Genomic DNA, 17,441 nt, shown 5'->3' on the forward strand with positions numbered 1-17,441 from the left:
AGATTGACAGGAAAGGTGGTTGAGGCCAGGACACTGGAAGCATTTTTAAAAAGCAGCTTGATGCTATAATTGAAGGAGGATCGGACTGTAGGGTGGGTATTCTGGAAGGATGAGATCAGAAGGACCTCATTCATCCAAACCAACTTTGTGATCTTGTGATGTCCAAGAACCCAGTTACAGTGAGGTCAAAGGCTATATCGGGTTCTCAAATCTATAGCACTCGTAGAAAAAGGGGGGAGGGAAGAAAGAAGGCAATTTATTTATATTATTATCTAAGAAAATTTATATGAGCAAATTCAAGGGGGAATTTCATAGCAATGCAGCAAATTAGTCAATTAAGGTGCTGTTGAGATAGAGCTATAAGATTATATACGTTTTTACTCTGTGACTAGGCAGCTGGACTATAATTGTCTTTTCCGGTCCTGCACATTCTTTCCTCTGAACCGATTATAAAGCAGTTGCATTCTGCTGAAGGATTTCTCAATCCGTCTCGCTTGGCAATCTCCCTGGAAGGGGTTAAACATTGTGAGTTTAGGAGCATTGCTGTGGGCAGAGGGGAGGGGGGAGAGAGAGGCAGGAGGAAGCGCCACACACAGCACTTGCACAGTTTGCACATGGAGGTTAGCGAATAATCACCAAGTGAGATTAATTTGGATAGAAATATTACAGCAGAAAAGCCCAAGAAAAGCACGTTTCGGTCCTTCATTTCATGGAATATTTTAAGAGCAACTAAAAAAGATACTTTCTGCTCTAACATCAGTTTCTAATTACAGTACTGGACTAAAGCTGTCACTGGTGACTGAATGTTTTGAAGTCTGCAAGACAATTTCAGAAAAACTTAAACAGAGGCCAACTTGGCAGTGTTTCAGCGTTCATCCTGCATTTTGAAGTTTATACCTCAGGAATGTTCAGCAAACAAATCAGACACAAAAACATCCGATTATATCTTATTAATATTTTTCATTTCCTCAAGCATTCTCTGTGCCATCTCTGTGCATTATTCAGGAACGGTGCTCTGCCAGTCAGTAGGGTTTATCCATGCGTGAACAAACAGCGCTCTCTCAGTCATGGTTGAAGGGTTAAACCATAGGATGACCCCTGTTGCCTTAAGGCAGATTTAAAACTTGTCTGCCTTGAGTCTCGAATATCTGCACAAAGGTACAGTAAGATGCGCTGTCACTCAACTGATGCCACACACGGAGGAGGTCTGGGACACACTTTAACCAATTGCATTTCTTGATTGCTTCAATTAAACTACAACTTTTTAAACTTGTTTTTATTTGTTTCGCACTTCACTTCCATGTACAGACAGAAAAAGGATTAGATTTACAAGGAAAGACATTTGAGAGCGGACAGGAAATGTATATCTGGGAACAGTGCGAGAAGCAACCCACTTTTCTTAACAAGACACTGATTTGGGGAATTTTTGACCAGGACACTGGTGGGATGTCCCTTTTCTTTTCAAATAGTTTTGCAGGATCTTTAATATCCACCTGAACAGATAAATAGGAATTCGGTTTAATGACTTAAACTGAAGAAAGGCAATTTATAAACTGGCATATCAACCTGTCTGCTCCCTCTCTCCCTCCGGCCTGCTCCACGTCCCCCGCTCAGCCTGCCCCACGTTCGATGATCGGGCCTTCAGCCCCTCTGCTTCCACTCTATGGAACGCCATCCCACATTCCCTTCGCCTCGCTCCCTCGCTTTCTTCAAGGTATGTCTCAAGACTCTCTTTGACTGTGACTTCAACCACTCTCCTATCCTCCCTGCCCTCCACCCCTCCTGATCCCAACACTCCCAGCTCGGGTCCAAATCGCTGACTGTTCAGTGCCTTGGGACGTCCTCCTGATATGAAAGGTGCTGTACAAATGTAATTTTATATTGTATTATGTTCCTCGTGCAGTGTTGGTGATGTACTGTATTGCAGTTGTGCTGCATTGTTGGAGGTATAAGTCCTTTGGGTAAGACATTAAACCAAGGTCTCGTCTATCTGTTCAGGTGGATATTAAAGATCCTGCAACACTATTTGAAAAGAAAAGCAAGTTTGCCCCAGGTGTCCTGGTCGAAAATTCCCAAGATAAAATTGGTCAGTTACTTCATGGCTTTTTGGGGGCACTGCCATATGTAAGCTGTCTGCTGCAAAATACAGTCACTACACTTTGAGACATCATCCCAATTTGAAAGGCGCTATAGCAAATCAAATTTATTTATTGATTATTCATTTATTGTCCTCTCTCTCCTCAGCCATGGTGCAGGACACTATTTTGTTTTAACACCAAGACAGCTCAACAAAGTAACAGCACCAATCCTCTTTTAACAATAATAATTAATGGTACGAATAGTCGTTGCATTTCATATAGCAAGACAAATACCTTGTCATTTTAATAATGTCCTGTCTTTTCACTTCTGGAACTTGAATCCAGTCCAGACTGATGAACAGGAATCCACTCTACTCCTGTTGACAGTGCGCTATGAAGGGAGTCTGGCCAGTCTCATTCTAGTTGCAAGTGAGCATGGGCCCCAGCACAGAACTACTCAAATTGACAAACTCAGTCAGCAAGGCTACAGAAAAATTCACACTAGTGCAATGAGGAGATGTTCAGACTCTGAGATTAAGACAATTTACTAGGCTAGAAAGAATCGAATGTGCTATTCAGTAATGCTTCATTTATGCCTCCCTTTTAAACAGGCAATAATTAATATATAGGCTTCTGCCTATGAAATACCCAGTCACCACATTTGACAGTATATCTTGAGAAGCCCTTTGAGACGTTTCCCCATGTGAAAAGCACTGTATCGAATGTAAGGATTATTATAGCTTCTACTGTAGGTGAACATGATGCTGATGCAGGGTGTTCAAAATGGATATACGTTTCACTAACATCCATCTGAGAAGCAAAACATTTTCTTTCTTCTCCCATACACACATTCAAATCTGGCTCATAATTCGTCAAAATAGGAAATTGCCCCATAATAATAATAATCCTTGCATTTGATATAGCGCTTTTCACGTCGGGAGGACGTCCCAAAGCGCTTCACAGAACACACTGTAAAGTGAATTGACTGTATATTTGTGGGCAAACGCGGCAGCCAATTGCGCACAGCAATGTCCCACAAACAGTCGTAGATTGAAAATGACCAATTTTATTATTGTTTTGGGTTTTTGGAGGGATTATTATTAGGCGTGTGGAGTAAGGAAACTTGCCCAAGGTTTCGCCCTGCCTGGAATTGAACTCAGGTCTCTCGCTTGCAAAGCGAGTGCTCTAACCACTGAGCTACAGGACTCCACTGTAGATGATTCTGTCCATACTTTGCATCAACACTGGATACTACCGTAACCATACTGTGCAAGATTCACAAGTGAAAATTCCTATCACTTTGGACTATGTTGTAGTTTACCCAAGTTAACTTCCAGCACTCATCAGAACATTATCTATACTTGCTCCTGATGAGTTTAAACAAACAAGAATTCGAAAGTGAACATGTCAGCTTGAGTTTTCCCCCCCCCCCATAAAGAAGTCCCAACTTTAATGTTTCCTATCTTGATTATATTAAATGTATAGGTCTCTTAATTTGTAGCTTTAATAGATTAAATATGTAATTTTCAAATTTACCTAAAACACATCACAATTAGTCTTTGAGACATTCAAAATAGATCCTCAGCACATTCAATGTTTTAGAAATTTGTTAAGACAAATTAAACTGCTTTTGGTTTATTTACACTTTCCACAAAACATTTGGGTTGTTTTGAGAACAAAAAAATGAATTATAGAAGTAAACTGGATGTGTTCTATGATTAGTATAGAGTCACAAGTAAAGACATTTCTTACTGGTGGCACAAATACAAATACCATCACACGTGCACGGTACAATTCAGCAACTTAACCATTTGGACATATTGTATTACTGTGATTTCATCAAGTTCCTGCAGTCCTATCAAATTCAGACTAACCTGAAAATGGATCGACAAAACTCCACTCTATCTAAACTCAAATCGTCCTTGTTTTAGGAATATCTTTGAAACCTCTGTGAGTAAAGGAATACGAAATCTGTTCTTGGATAAGCTTGGTTTGCTTCCAAGTGCTGTCCCATTCACTTTACCCGTTTTAGGTATCTACCAAAAAGGAGTTTCACTCCGAGAAGCAGACCCACTGAATTATTTGAAGAGTCAGTGTGTTTCACAGCAAGGACAGAAGAAATTATTATTAGTAGAGGTAATTAACACTTTGTAACAGTACAACAACAATTTGCATTTGTATAACACCTTTCATGCGGAGCAGTCTCAAAGCACTTAACAGTGGCGGAGCTTGACGCCGAGCCGGGGAGAGAAAAGTGGTGACCATAGGCAGGTCAAAGTGGAAGGTCTTTAAATGGGATCTGGCAAGGAGTGGGGGACGAGGCACAGGGATTGAGGCAGAGAGTTCCACAGTTTCATAGTGGCTGAAAGTACAGGAGCAGAAGGGAAGAGGGACGTGTATAAGACCAGAGCCAGCTAGTAATAATTCTATTAACAGTTATTATTAGTAGTAATAATTCTATTGGGGATGATAACATTTTCAGTAGCTGAATATCTTTCAATAAAAAATATCTACCAGGATTAATATTGTACTTTCATTCAAGAAGAAAATTCACATTCAACCCAGTCTTGCAATGGGAAAACCATTAGCCTACATCTAAATGGCAATGGACTGTATTTGGAAGTTATACGTTAGCATCCAAGACCTGGAACAATTCCAGTTTCTACTGATAAATGAGCTGTCTGCTGATGGATTATTCTTCCTCCTCCCTTGTCTCCTCCCCCCACTCCCCATCTCTACCCCCATAAAAACACGAATAAGTCATTTGAATAGATATGATTGCTTTCTTCTGGCTAACCAATGCAGCAGGAATGAAAAAAATACAGAGAAAATTAAGATTTGTCTTTTTTTAAAAAAAAAACCTTTACCTTGGCCACAATTTAGACTTATTAGCTGTACCTTCGCAGGGCAACTTTATTAATAATATCTCCGAGCTCCTGGGCATGACTTGGTGGCTACAGGTATCACTCAGTGTAACCAAGAGCCACACAGATCGCTATATTGCAAGTTCAAATCCCACTCTACATTGAGTTGGCTGAGCACAGCTGGGGCAAAGAACAACACATGCTCTTTCATGTATGAGTAATAGCACATCCATCCACAGCTGGAACACTGCAACTGGTCTGGGCTTGGGTAGGGGGATATCAGCCAAGCCAACGAACACCCCCACTTCTAGATTTTGAGTGAAGACTGTATCAGGATCAGCTGTGATGAATGACACACAAAGCTGTATAAAATGTAAGTTCTTTCTTTTTTCTTCTTTCACACATGGATAATAGCACATCCAAAGTGTTCCGAATTCAAATTAGTTGGTGTATGTTTTTTGGAATCAGAAGAATTAACTGCAGAAAAATCAGCTAGCGAGTGCTGTTTACATCGGTCAGATCTCACCCGAACCATTTGGCAAAATTCTTTTAAAATAAATCTATTTTATTGACTGGATTATGAACGATCCCGGGGTCAACGTGTTGTAATCAGATCTCTGAGCAGCCGACATTTCCCACCGTGTTACAGTAAACCACAATGTTAATCTATTTTTTTTAATTGCCGAATTAAAAAACGATTCAGTATCTAGGAGGAGGCATTCCAAAAATATCATCACCTCAAAATCTCAGTCGAGCCAGAATCAAAGCACAGAATAATAATAATAATAATAATAATCCTTGCATTTGATATAGCGCTTTTCACGTCGGGAGGACGTCCCAAAGCGCTTCACAGAACACACTGTAAAGTGAATTGACTGTATATTTGTGGGCGAACGCAGCAGCCAATTGCGCACAGCAATGTCCCACAACCAGTTGTAGATTGAAAATGACCAATTCATTATTGTTTTGGAGGGATTATTATTAGGCGTGTGGAGTAAGGAAACTTGCCCAAGGTTTCGCCCTGCCTGGAATTGAACTCGGGTCTCTCACTTGCAAAGCGAGCGCGCTAACCACTGAGCTACAGGACTCCACAAACTGACATTAACAAGCCAACTTCCTGAATCATAGCATAGTAATGTAATCCAAATAGTGTTTAGAATTGTGTGGTTCATAATTAGAAAGGCTGAGCACTACATTTGTGTACAGTGGCTCAGACAGATTAACAGTAACTAGATGTACATCGTGCCAACCAACACACGTAAATTCCATTCCAAACTCTCCTGGAAGAAAATCGCTGAGAGCATAGCTGTGGGTCAGTGTGACATACAACTGGTTACCAGTGGGAATCCTTTGTGAATCTGGGTTACGACTAGCACTTTTAGTAGCCTGTGCTCAACTCACTCTGTCCCTGCCCTTCTGCTCCAAAACCGTTAGCGGTGAGTTCCCTCAGTGCAATGTGGCGAACCCACATATAAGGACAAAAAAACATAAGCTACTTAAAAAAAAGGGAAATATATTAAAAAAAAGGCTATGCATAAAGATATATTACATTTCAAACTTAATTATTTATACTGATTACTTTACAGGGCTTTCGTGACTAAAACGGTGACATAACAAAAACTTTATGAATGTCCTTCAATGTTCCCTTGTGTTACTGGATATATTTTGGTTAGTGACATGCAATGAAAAAGGATACACTTTATAGCCCAGCATGTCTAAGTTAGTTAACTTCCACTTCGTGTGTAAACTGAACAAACATGTTGGAGCCAAAACAAACATCAATGGCAGTAATTTCTAAACCAGTGGTAAATTTAATGAGCAGCCAAAACAGTGGCTCATTCAAAGCAGGCATGTGCACGTGTGGTGCTATAAACTTGGATCATGTAATGAAGAGTAGAGGGAATGGGGGTGCAGAAACTGAACAGTGAAGGTACAGTCTGACTATCAGCTTCCTTTCGGGAAGCAAAGTTGTCAACCTTATTGCCAATTTGGCGGCTACACATTTTTGCACAGTTACCATGAGTAGACCCAGGCTTCAGTTCCTGCCACGAGTGCTACTTTCTTACTCAATTTACTTGCACGCTCTTTTTACAAACCAGTGGAGGTGGGAGAAAGCAAAACAAAAACCTCCTTTGAGACACCAGAGGAATCTTCTGGTACATTGATTTAATCTTATGTGAAGCACAAGGAATTGAGTCAATTTGAGGTTAGAGCTCCCACTGCACCATTGGGAAAGCTTGGAGACATTTTGAGCATTGAGATATTCTCAGCTCTGAGATATTCTCCTTAATGAAAGGTGCTTGAAAAGTGCAAACTGCCATTGTTTATTTTGAAATGAACAGGGGATGGCTGCCCAAAAGCAGAGCTGAAGCTGAGGGATGAGTATGGGTGTGATTGCTGGTTGGTCACTGAATGTTTCCGGCCAAAGTCCTGATGCTGTTAACAAAACCAATCAAATACTAACTGTAACTTGAGGGCAAGTCTAAAAAAGTCTTTCTAACTTTATATAGATCACTAGTGAAGCCACATTTAGAATACAGGGTCAATATTGCAGTACATCTTGCTAGATTTCCTAATTAAGAAATCCCAGTGGGACTCCTCCCTGTACCTGGAAGTACATCACCCAGGTCCTCACATCCATATGTATGCAGATGACACCCAACTCTATCTTTCTGCCTCCACCTTCAACTCCAGGACCACTGCTGTCCTGACAGACTGCCTCTCGGACATCAAGTCGTGGATGAGGACAAACTTCCTACAGTTGAATGTGAACAAGACTGAGGCCCTCCTGATTGGCTCACGTCAGCGCCTCTGTAGCTCAGGCTCCGGCAACATCAACCTCCATGGTTGCACACTACAACTCACCAAACCAGTCAGGAACCTGGGTGTCTTGTTCGACCCTCAACTGTCTTTTCTCCCCCACATTCAAGCCATCTCCCACTCTGCCTTCCCTCACCTCCGTAACATCGTCCGACTCCTTCACTACCTCACCCCTCAGGCCGCTGAAACTCTTGTTCATGCCTTCATCACCTCCAGATCCTGCTTGGCGGCCTTCCCAACTCCTCCCTCCATAGGCTGCAGATAATCCAGGACTTTGCAGCCCATGTCCTCTCCCACACCAAACTTTGTGACCCCATCTCCCCCACTCTCGCCCGACTTCACTGGTTCCCTATTCTTCAGAGAATCCAGTTCAAGATCCTGGTCCTCACATACAAAGCCCTCCATGACCTCGCCCAACCCTACCTCTGTGACCTCCTAACACCCTACCAACCCACCCGTTCCCTCCACTCAGCCGGTCCTGGCCTGCTCCAGGTCCCCCGACCCACCTGCCCCACTATTGGCGGGAAAGCCTTCAGCCACTCTGTCACCAACCTCTGGAATTCCATCCCCAATCACTCCGCCTCCTTAGCCTCCTTCAAGTCTCGCCTCAAAACCCTCCTCTTCGACCATGCCATCGGTCACCCCCCTTCCCCTCCCCTCCTGACCCCAGCCTCGGGTCTGAAATGCTGTACACTGTCCAGCGCCTTGGGATGCCCTCCCAACATGAAGGGTGCTATACAAATGTAATCTTCTTGTTGTTGTTACTCCAACTTGAGGGATCACTGCTCCGGAAACAGAATGAGTTGAAACAGTGTCCCATTAAGTCAATGGCTTCCAGATGTATTAATTAAAAAATAATGTAAAATTGCCCTCATTTGGGGACTCTCATTTCAACAGAGCAATGAACCCCTGGAGAGGGTTCAGAGAAGAGCAACAAGGATGATTCTGAGATTAAGTTATGAAGAAAAGCTCAGAGAGTTAAACTGTTATTTATTCGGGAGCCAAGCCAGGACATGCCTTGGGACATCCTCCTGATATGGAAAGTGTTATGTACATTTGTATTAGACATGTATTGTATTGGGAAAAAAGATAAATGGGGACACAAGCCAGGACTTTAAAAATGATGAACAGTGGTGGAATAGTGGTGGTAAGAGGATGAATGATTATCGCTCATTTTTTGCTTCATCACTGTGTCTGTGATATGGGGGTACCCACGCACAACTTTCTCTCACAAGATACAATAGGTGTGACAAAGTCCACAGCAGGTCAGGTTTCCCTTGATCTGAGAAAGGAATGGGCTTGTATTTCGCCTTCTGTCATTCCCAATGTTCTCAATGTATTCATGAAAAAGAGAGATTCTGCCCGGTGATTATTCGCAGCAACTCTAAGTCATCATTCACCCACAAAACACACAGTCACTGCACTTTACAGCAGTGGGGCCAACTGTTTTGGTCGGCAAACCAAATAAGTTTTCTTGATTGAATATTTCTCGATTTATGGCCACACCATGAACATCGCCACTCAGTAGTTACTGGAAACACAACACTGATTTAAAACAGAATCACCAAGACTAGTGAGAGTGTTCGGGGGCCAGTTCTTGACGGCCCCATGAGTCATGGGGTGGCCAGCACTGCTTTACAGTATATTCTGTGAAATGCTTTGAGACGTCCTCCCGACGTGAAAGGCACTCTAGCAAATGCAAGGATTATTATTATTATATCATTATTGTGGGCTTTTCTCCCACAAAATATGCAGTCAATCCATTTTACAGTATATCCTGTGAAGCTCTTTGAGGCGTTTCAGCAACGTGATAAGGCACTTTATCAAATGGAATCAAGTCGATCCTCTGTGGTTGTCTCTGTAGTGTAATATGTGACCTAGTTCCCAAGCGCTGTTGATGAACTAGCCAGTGCTAGATAACAACAATCGTTGCATTTGATATAACACCTTATCACATCATTGAGAAATCTCAAGGCACTTCACAGGATATACTGTAAATATACTGCGGTGACTATATTGCGATAAATAAATGCATTGTGGCCCTATGGCTACTGAAGCGAATATGCAAGTCACAAGTTCTGGATAGATTTATTCTTCAGCCTCCATTTATTTCCATACACAACTCCAGATACATACAAGAAAGATAAAAATAGCGCAATCACTGGAATAATGTTCATTTCTACACAGTGGCAAAACATTCAATAATTTCTTTAAGTCTGAACTGAATCTTAGATGTGAATACCAACAGCAGCCCATTTCGGTGCTCCCAAGCAAACAGCAACGCTCCCAAGCAACTGCAGCATACAAAACAGGGCATATAAACTGTATGAAAGGTGCCTCAACGTTAAATCATTTTGACAAATATTGAAAAGTCATATTTCATTTTTATAGACCCAGCTGTCAAATGCCTCACTTATTTATATTGCTTTATTTCAATATAAACAAACATTTGCACCCAGGACGATTTTGAGGCACATCCACGCATGTGTGCATGAGGTCACAGTCTCACTCAGCAGGGACAAGGCAAGGCAGTACACAGAGACGTTTTAAATCACCTCACTTCTCCTGCATTCATAATCTTAGCTCCTGAAAAGTGGGACGGATGTTAATAATATCGGCACATTTTCAGAGTCTCTTCGCAACATGAAGAAAAAAAAATAGCTCAAACTGAGGTGAGGTAACCAAAAACAAGGTTTGAACACCTATAATGGTGAAGTCACAGGGCTTATCACATCCAAGTTTATGCGCTGGCCGCAAGCGCAGATGAAAGACTTCTGGCGACCACCGCTAATATCGTTACAATGCACAGCAGTGTTTGTCAGCAGCAAGGACATCTCCTCGCTCAGTTGACAATAGCACTGGGGGACGGTGTCCGTACACCAAACCCAGTATAAATCAGTACTTTAAAACTAAAAAAACAGAACACACCCTATACAAAGCAACTATTGACAGTTCATCAACCGCTGACCGTCATCCCCAGAAACAACAACAAATGACATGTGTATAGCGCCTTTCATGTCAGGAGGATGTCCCAAGGCATTGGACAGTCAGGGGTCTGCATCCGAGCTGCTGGTTGGGATCAGGCGGAGTGGAGGGAGCGGAGGGGCGGGGTAGGAGAGTGACCAAAGGCACGGTCGAGAAGGAAGGTTTTAAGACGGGTCTTGAAGGAGAGGGCGAGGCAGAGGGACTGTGGGATGGAGTTCCAGAGGGTGGGGGCAAAGAGGCTGAAGGTCCACATGCCAATGGTGGGAAGGGCAAGGCAGGGGACGTGAAGCAGGCTGCTGACACTGCACCACAGAATCCTAGGAAACTCATTCAAAATTAGTATCCGCTACTTCATTTATAATTAAAGTTGGAGATCAAGATTAGGCAAAATATGAGTTTACCAGCATCAAAAACTGCTTCACCAACCAACAGCTTCACATGTCTCTCAATCACGTATCACATGTTTCAGTGTTCCAAGATGCTTTCCTGCATGAAGGGCGCAATATAAATGGAAGCGGTTCTTGGAGATCAAACAGCACAAGTGATTGACTGTTTTATATGAGTGTGAAAGATAGAGCAGATGCACAGTGGCACATAAAAGACTGGAGGCATTTTAAGGCGCTTTACATGCACTGACTGCAGCGCATGACCACAGGCCAGATATTTACCCTGGTGGGACCTAGAGAAAGAGAAGAGGGAGAGACATGTTTGACAGCCGAAAGGAAGGTCAAATATTGCAGGACACAGTATCACAGAGGAAGGTGTTGACTGATTGTGGAAAGTGGAAGGAAAAAGAACAGGAAGTGACAACACTAAGGAGCAGCTCAAAGTTGAGAAGGTCACTGAGATTGCATTTACAGGCTTTGGATCCAAGGGTGTTGGCTATTACGGCTGCCACCTCTCAACTGCGGATGTGAACGACTGCAGAGCTTGGCGCCTCTTTTTACAGATTTAATAATTATTGGCGCCTTTTCTGCTCTTTCTCTCTCTTCCTCCCAGAAGGCACCAACTGATGCTGAGATATGGCTCCAGCACCTCACCCAAGAGGCCATGTTTCCTGCTTGCCAGCCAGCAAGCTGTTCAGCTGTAGGGGCGTAACGACTGAGCTCAATTCTGTCCTCACGGCCTTTTCCCAGTTTCATGCCCATTAATTGGGCAGCATCGACCAGGAAAGTAAACTTGCAAAGTTTTTAAAATAATAAATCCTTACATTTGATAGAGCGCCTTTCACATCAGGACGTCTCAATTCACTTCATAGGATTTACTGTAATGTGTAGTGAACTGTGTACTTTGTAGGCGAACGGGGCAGCCAATATGCGCACAGCAATATCTCACAAACAGCCAGGAAATGAAGGACCCATTTTATTTGGAGGATTGTTAGCCAAGGCATTGGGAGAACCTCCCTTCTCTTTTGCTTGCATACAACACCTCTGACACGATCACTTTGGCAACAGCTGTTTTCCGGACAGAGTTTGAGCCCAGTTCAGCACATCGTAGATCTAGCAGTCTGGTAAGCAGACTGGACTTAGTGCCAAGTCAGAGCACTCCAAAAATCCACACCTCAAAAACAGCATTAAATCCATTTAATCTGAACATTTAGATCAGAGCAGAAAAACAAGGGATGTAGTCCTTCACATTACCAGAAACAAATCTCCTCTATTAGTTTGCATCATGAATCAACATGTATAACCACCTCAGGATATTGGCAGGAAGGGAGCAACACATATCTGAAGTTGACAGGTCACTTAATGAATTAGTGTTACAGCGCCATGGGAAAAAAAAGGTTATGTAAAATTTGCGACAGGATTTTTTTTAATAAAAGCACAGATCCGGCAGGTCAATTAACGAGCAACTCCAAATTAAACAGCCCAGTTGCAACGGTCTTTAATGGGCTGCAGAAGTTGCTGAAACTATTCCCTGCAATATTTGCATTGACCTGTGACAGCAACTAAATAAACATTTCCAGAGAGGTACAATATATTAGAAAAACAAAAACAGAAGTCGCTGGGAACACTCAACAGGTCAGGCAGCATCTATGGAGAAAGGAAAGTGAGTCAACGTTTCGGGTCCAAAACACTTGGTCAGAACTGGGGCATGTTGGGAGGTAGAGACTTTTAAAGGCTAACAGAGAGGGGGGAGGCAGGGCAAGAAACACAAAGGAGAAAATGGGGTAGAGGACAGGGGGTGATGGGTTAAAGCGGTGTCAATGATGCAGAACAAAGGGGAGGGAAAGATATGTTCAGTAGTTGGGTCACACTGGAGGTGCCAGAAATGGCAGAGAATTATTTGTTGGATGTTGAGGCTGGTGGGGTGGAGAGTGAGGACCAGGGATACCCTATCACGGTTCTGGGAAGAGGGGGAAGGGGTGAGGACAGAGTTGCGGGAAATAGGACGGACACAGTCAAGGGCCCTACCTACTACAGTGGGTGGGAATCCTTGATTGAGGAAAAAGGAAGACATTTCAGCTGCTCTGGCGTGAAAGGCGGCTTCGTCAGAGCAGATGCGGCGGAGGTGGAGAAACTGGGAAAAGGGAATGGAGTCTTTACAGGAGGTGGGGTGAGAGGAAGTGAGATACTCAGTCAGCAGCACCTGCAGTATTTTGTGTTTTGTCTACAATATATTAAGTTGTATTAATCGACTGTTCTGTATGGCTGGACAGATAGACCAAAGAAAGGGAGTAATGTAATATAGCAATACTGATTAAAAATGCATTTTTGTCAGAGAATAGAGAAAGGGCCAATTAAATTAAACTGAAGAACAGCTCAGCTGCACTTCAATGTTGAAAGGACTCCAACAACGCACCAAAATGAGTTGCCAACTCAATGAACAGCACGGTCAAAAGGAGTCCTCCCACAGGAGTCCTCCCAGCTGACTTTAGATAAAGACAAAATGTCTGTCTGTGTGTCAATCTGCATTCCATATTGGATCCTTTGGTTGCAAGCGAAACTGCAACAGGTACAGCTAGTATTACATAAAAAAATCGTTGAGCCAAGGCTCCAGTTGGCTGAGGAGCACGTGGTCATTGGTATATCTGACTGAGTAAGTAAAGAACATCCCTGTTAAAACGTGTTTGCTTACAGCGCTGAATTGTTTATACCACGAATGGCATGTGCACATCCGGCCTGCCCTCCTCTCCCCTGACCCCTTAGATTAGCTGTTGATCACCTTTTTATAGGTTGTGTGATATTGCACACACCCTCGCAGGATTAATTCTGAACTAAACAAATGTGGGGTTTCAGTCAACGTTGAAGAAGTTATCAATAGTTTGGATGTTAATCTCTCACCCATGATGAAATTATTATGCCCAGTGAATGCATCTATGATTAAACCATGGTTATCAAATGACATTACCCTTTTGTACTTAATCGCAGCTAATAAAGCAGTTTTATTTTACATGACTCTTGACATGTCTGTTCAATTTTGGAAGTTTTATTGAAAAGTAAATAAGTCTCCTGTCCAGGTTCCGTGAACGGACTTTAAACTGCTCGCTGCTGCCTTTGAGAACATGAGGAGCAAGTACCATCTTAAATTAATATAAATTAAATTGCAATTGATACAGGGTTTAACACGTCAAAACATCTCACAGCTTTTCAGAGATTTTCTGAAGTGTGGTGACTGTATACTTGCAGACAAGCGTGACAGCCAATTTGGACTGCCCCAGCTATTCTGATATCTGGATACTCGCCAGTACTCCAGTGTTAAGTTAAACAGCTCCCTGCCAGGCTACATGCTCCAGAGGTGGATTGCATTATCAAAGTAAACATCAAATTTAATTAATAAATTAATTAAATTGACACAAGTCGGAGATCATTCGTAGGATGATTCAGGGCTACTTCACAGTGTCACCGAGTCAATAGCAATATCAACCACCTAGATAACTAAGAGAACTATCTCAAAGCCATTTACATTTAACTTTTTAAGGCATTACTTATTTGTTACGTCTCATTATTTCTGCAGACAATTGTAGAACTCTGCAATTTGTGTCCTTTCTCGCACTAGGCTCTGCGAACCTATCAACCCATCCTCGCCCTGACCCACTGGCTCCCCATTCCCTCAGCAGACTGAGTTCAACATCCTCATCCTCTTCTTTAAATGCCTCCATGGTCTTGTCTCACCCCCTACCTCTGCGATGTCCTCAAGCTGTTCCCACCTGTTTGTTTCCTTTGTTCAGCAAGCACCAGCCTGTTTCACATTCCCTGCTCGCCCCACCATCTGTAGGTGGGTTTTCAGCCCCTTTCACCCCCCAGGTCGGGTACAAAACCAGGATTGTTAAGTGCCTTGGGACATCCTCCTAACCTGAAAGGCACTATATAAATGTAAATTTCTATTTGCATTTATTTTCAATATGAGGCATCCCTCTTTCATCCATTCATTTCAAGGTAGTTTGAGGGACATCGCTATGTGCAAATTGCCGTGTTTGTCTACAATATACACAGTCCACTGCACTTTAAAAGTGAGGACGAGGATCTTGAACTCAGTCCTCTGGGGGCTGTGGAACTGGGCGAGGATGTGGGTGATAGGCTTGAGGAGCCTGGTGCAGGAGAGGACACGAGCTGCAGTTTGGTGAAGGGAAGAGTTGGGAAGTCAAGCGAGCAGAGATGATGCAGTCAAACCTTTAATGTGAGAAAGCAGGAATAAGGGTCCCGAGGGGAGAGGCAGTGACGGAGGCAGGCAATGCTGTGGAGGTGGGAGAAGGCTGAACAGGTCAAGGCATTGATGTGGAGTTTAAAGGATAACTGAGAGTTGAACAAAACACCAGGTTCTGTACTGGGTGCTTGAGGTGGAGTGTGTATCCATGTAGACTGATGCTGTCAGCAACTGAGGTGAGAAGGCAATGACGGGAGCCATGCAGGAGAGCCTGTGTCTGGTCGACATTCAACACCTCTCATCCAGGACTTGATGTCCGACAGGCAATCGGTCAGAAGTGGCGGCAGAGAGATAGAGTCGGGTGTCCATACACATGTGGAAGTTAACCCAATGCCTCCGGATGACATCGCCGAGCGGGAACATGTAGGTGAGGAGTAAAGAGAAGAGGAAAAAAGATAGATCCCTGAGGAACACCGCACCCAATGGTGTGGGGGCTTGGCAGATACGAACTGGAGATGTTGGGATGGGTAAGAATGAAATCAGGAAAATCCCAATATCACTCGTTGTACAGTATAAAGCTTTCGCTCTTTCTGCCCGACACAACGTAGGTCTAAAGCAGCCAAGTCACCAGGAGTGGAAGGAAGAACGCACAATGGGCAGTGTAGGTCGCTGAATAATTCAGACAATCACATAAATGACTTGCAGCTGTAACAATCCTCATAATATGGTTGCTGGTAACTTATCTTGGACACATGGGTTTGGTGGGAGGTTACCACTGTTATGACTAATGACCATGACATATGGAATCTATTGACTGATTTTCTGAATAAGGAATTCAAAGCACAAAAATAGGAAACTCCTCCCGGCAATGGGAAGTAATAATAATAATAATAATAATAATCCTTGCATTTGATATAGCGCTTTTCACGTCGGGAGGACGTCCCAAAGTGCTTCACAGAACACTGTAAAGTGAATTGACTGTATATTTGTGGGAGAACGCGGCAGCCAATTGCGCACAACAATGTCCCACAAACAGTCGTAGATTGAAAATGACCAATTTATTATTGTTTTTGGTTTTGGAGGGATTATTATTAGGCGTGTGGAGTAAGGAAACTTGCCCAAGGTTTCGCCCTCTGCCTGGAAATGAACTCAGGTCTCTCGCTTGCAAAGCGAGTGCTCTAACCACTGAGCTACAGGACTCCACAAACGTACGTCACGTTGACCACCACCCCTAATACAGAAAACTATTCGCCTCTACAGGACCACAATTTGACCACAATTTACCTTGGCCATTGCACAAGCACCAACTGAAGAAACGTTCAGTTTAAAGCCGATGTGTTTAAATCACGCACTGGCATTGAAATATGACAATGGATAGATTATAGTTTAGTTCAGATGATATAAATCAAAGGTGCTATTTCAGTGCAAAGTCACTCAAACCACAAACCAACTACAACCATCTTAGGCATGGAATTTCATGATACATTTGCAGCAAATCTCACAAGAGTGACATCCATACTGAGAAGCTTTACTTAATGACAACATCAGCACAATATTTCATTTGTATTACACCTGAACATCTATCTTGCTGGTTAAAAATTGCAATACATTACAAAGCAAGCATTCCGTCTTCCAGTTACACACAGTTTGTCTGCATTTCTAGTTACCAGTCATTGCACGGACATGCCTGTTTTCATCAGTCATTTTACAGTCTCTGCTGGTGTGCACATGAAGCAAGGGGGAAGAGAGTTCAGCAATAAAAACCCTGCCATAATCGAGATCACGCAACTAGGAGAGCGGCTCACTGTGATTTTCAATAATAGGTATATATTAAATGCAGAGATACCATCGCTCTAAGAGAATTACAAACGCAGCATTTCAATTGAAGGCCTCAAATGACAAACCATGAGAAGGAAGCTAAAATTGTTAATATTCTCCCTGCAAACCCAGAGATTGGATTGACTTAATCCACTGACAGCTATCTTGTATTATTTGCAATACACACTGAAAAGGTAATTCATTTCATAAATATTTTTTTCAGTGAATACGCATTAATTGACCGCAAACTATTTCTTTGATGGCAGTTTTCTTGGCCACTTCTGTTAAT

The 17,441-nt window shown here is 42.8% G+C and overlaps 1 protein-coding gene across 2 annotated transcripts in view; it reads right to left on the bottom strand.

Moving 5' to 3' along the window:
* The window catches only part of smyd3 (SET and MYND domain containing 3), a 400,254-nt gene that overhangs the window by 275,996 nt on the left and 106,817 nt on the right, over positions 1 to 17,441 (bottom strand). The window lies entirely within an intron of this gene.

Source organism: Callorhinchus milii, unplaced genomic scaffold (genome assembly GCF_018977255.1).
Source record: "Callorhinchus milii isolate IMCB2004 unplaced genomic scaffold, IMCB_Cmil_1.0 Scaffold3, whole genome shotgun sequence".
Taxonomy (NCBI): domain Eukaryota; kingdom Metazoa; phylum Chordata; class Chondrichthyes; order Chimaeriformes; family Callorhinchidae; genus Callorhinchus; species Callorhinchus milii.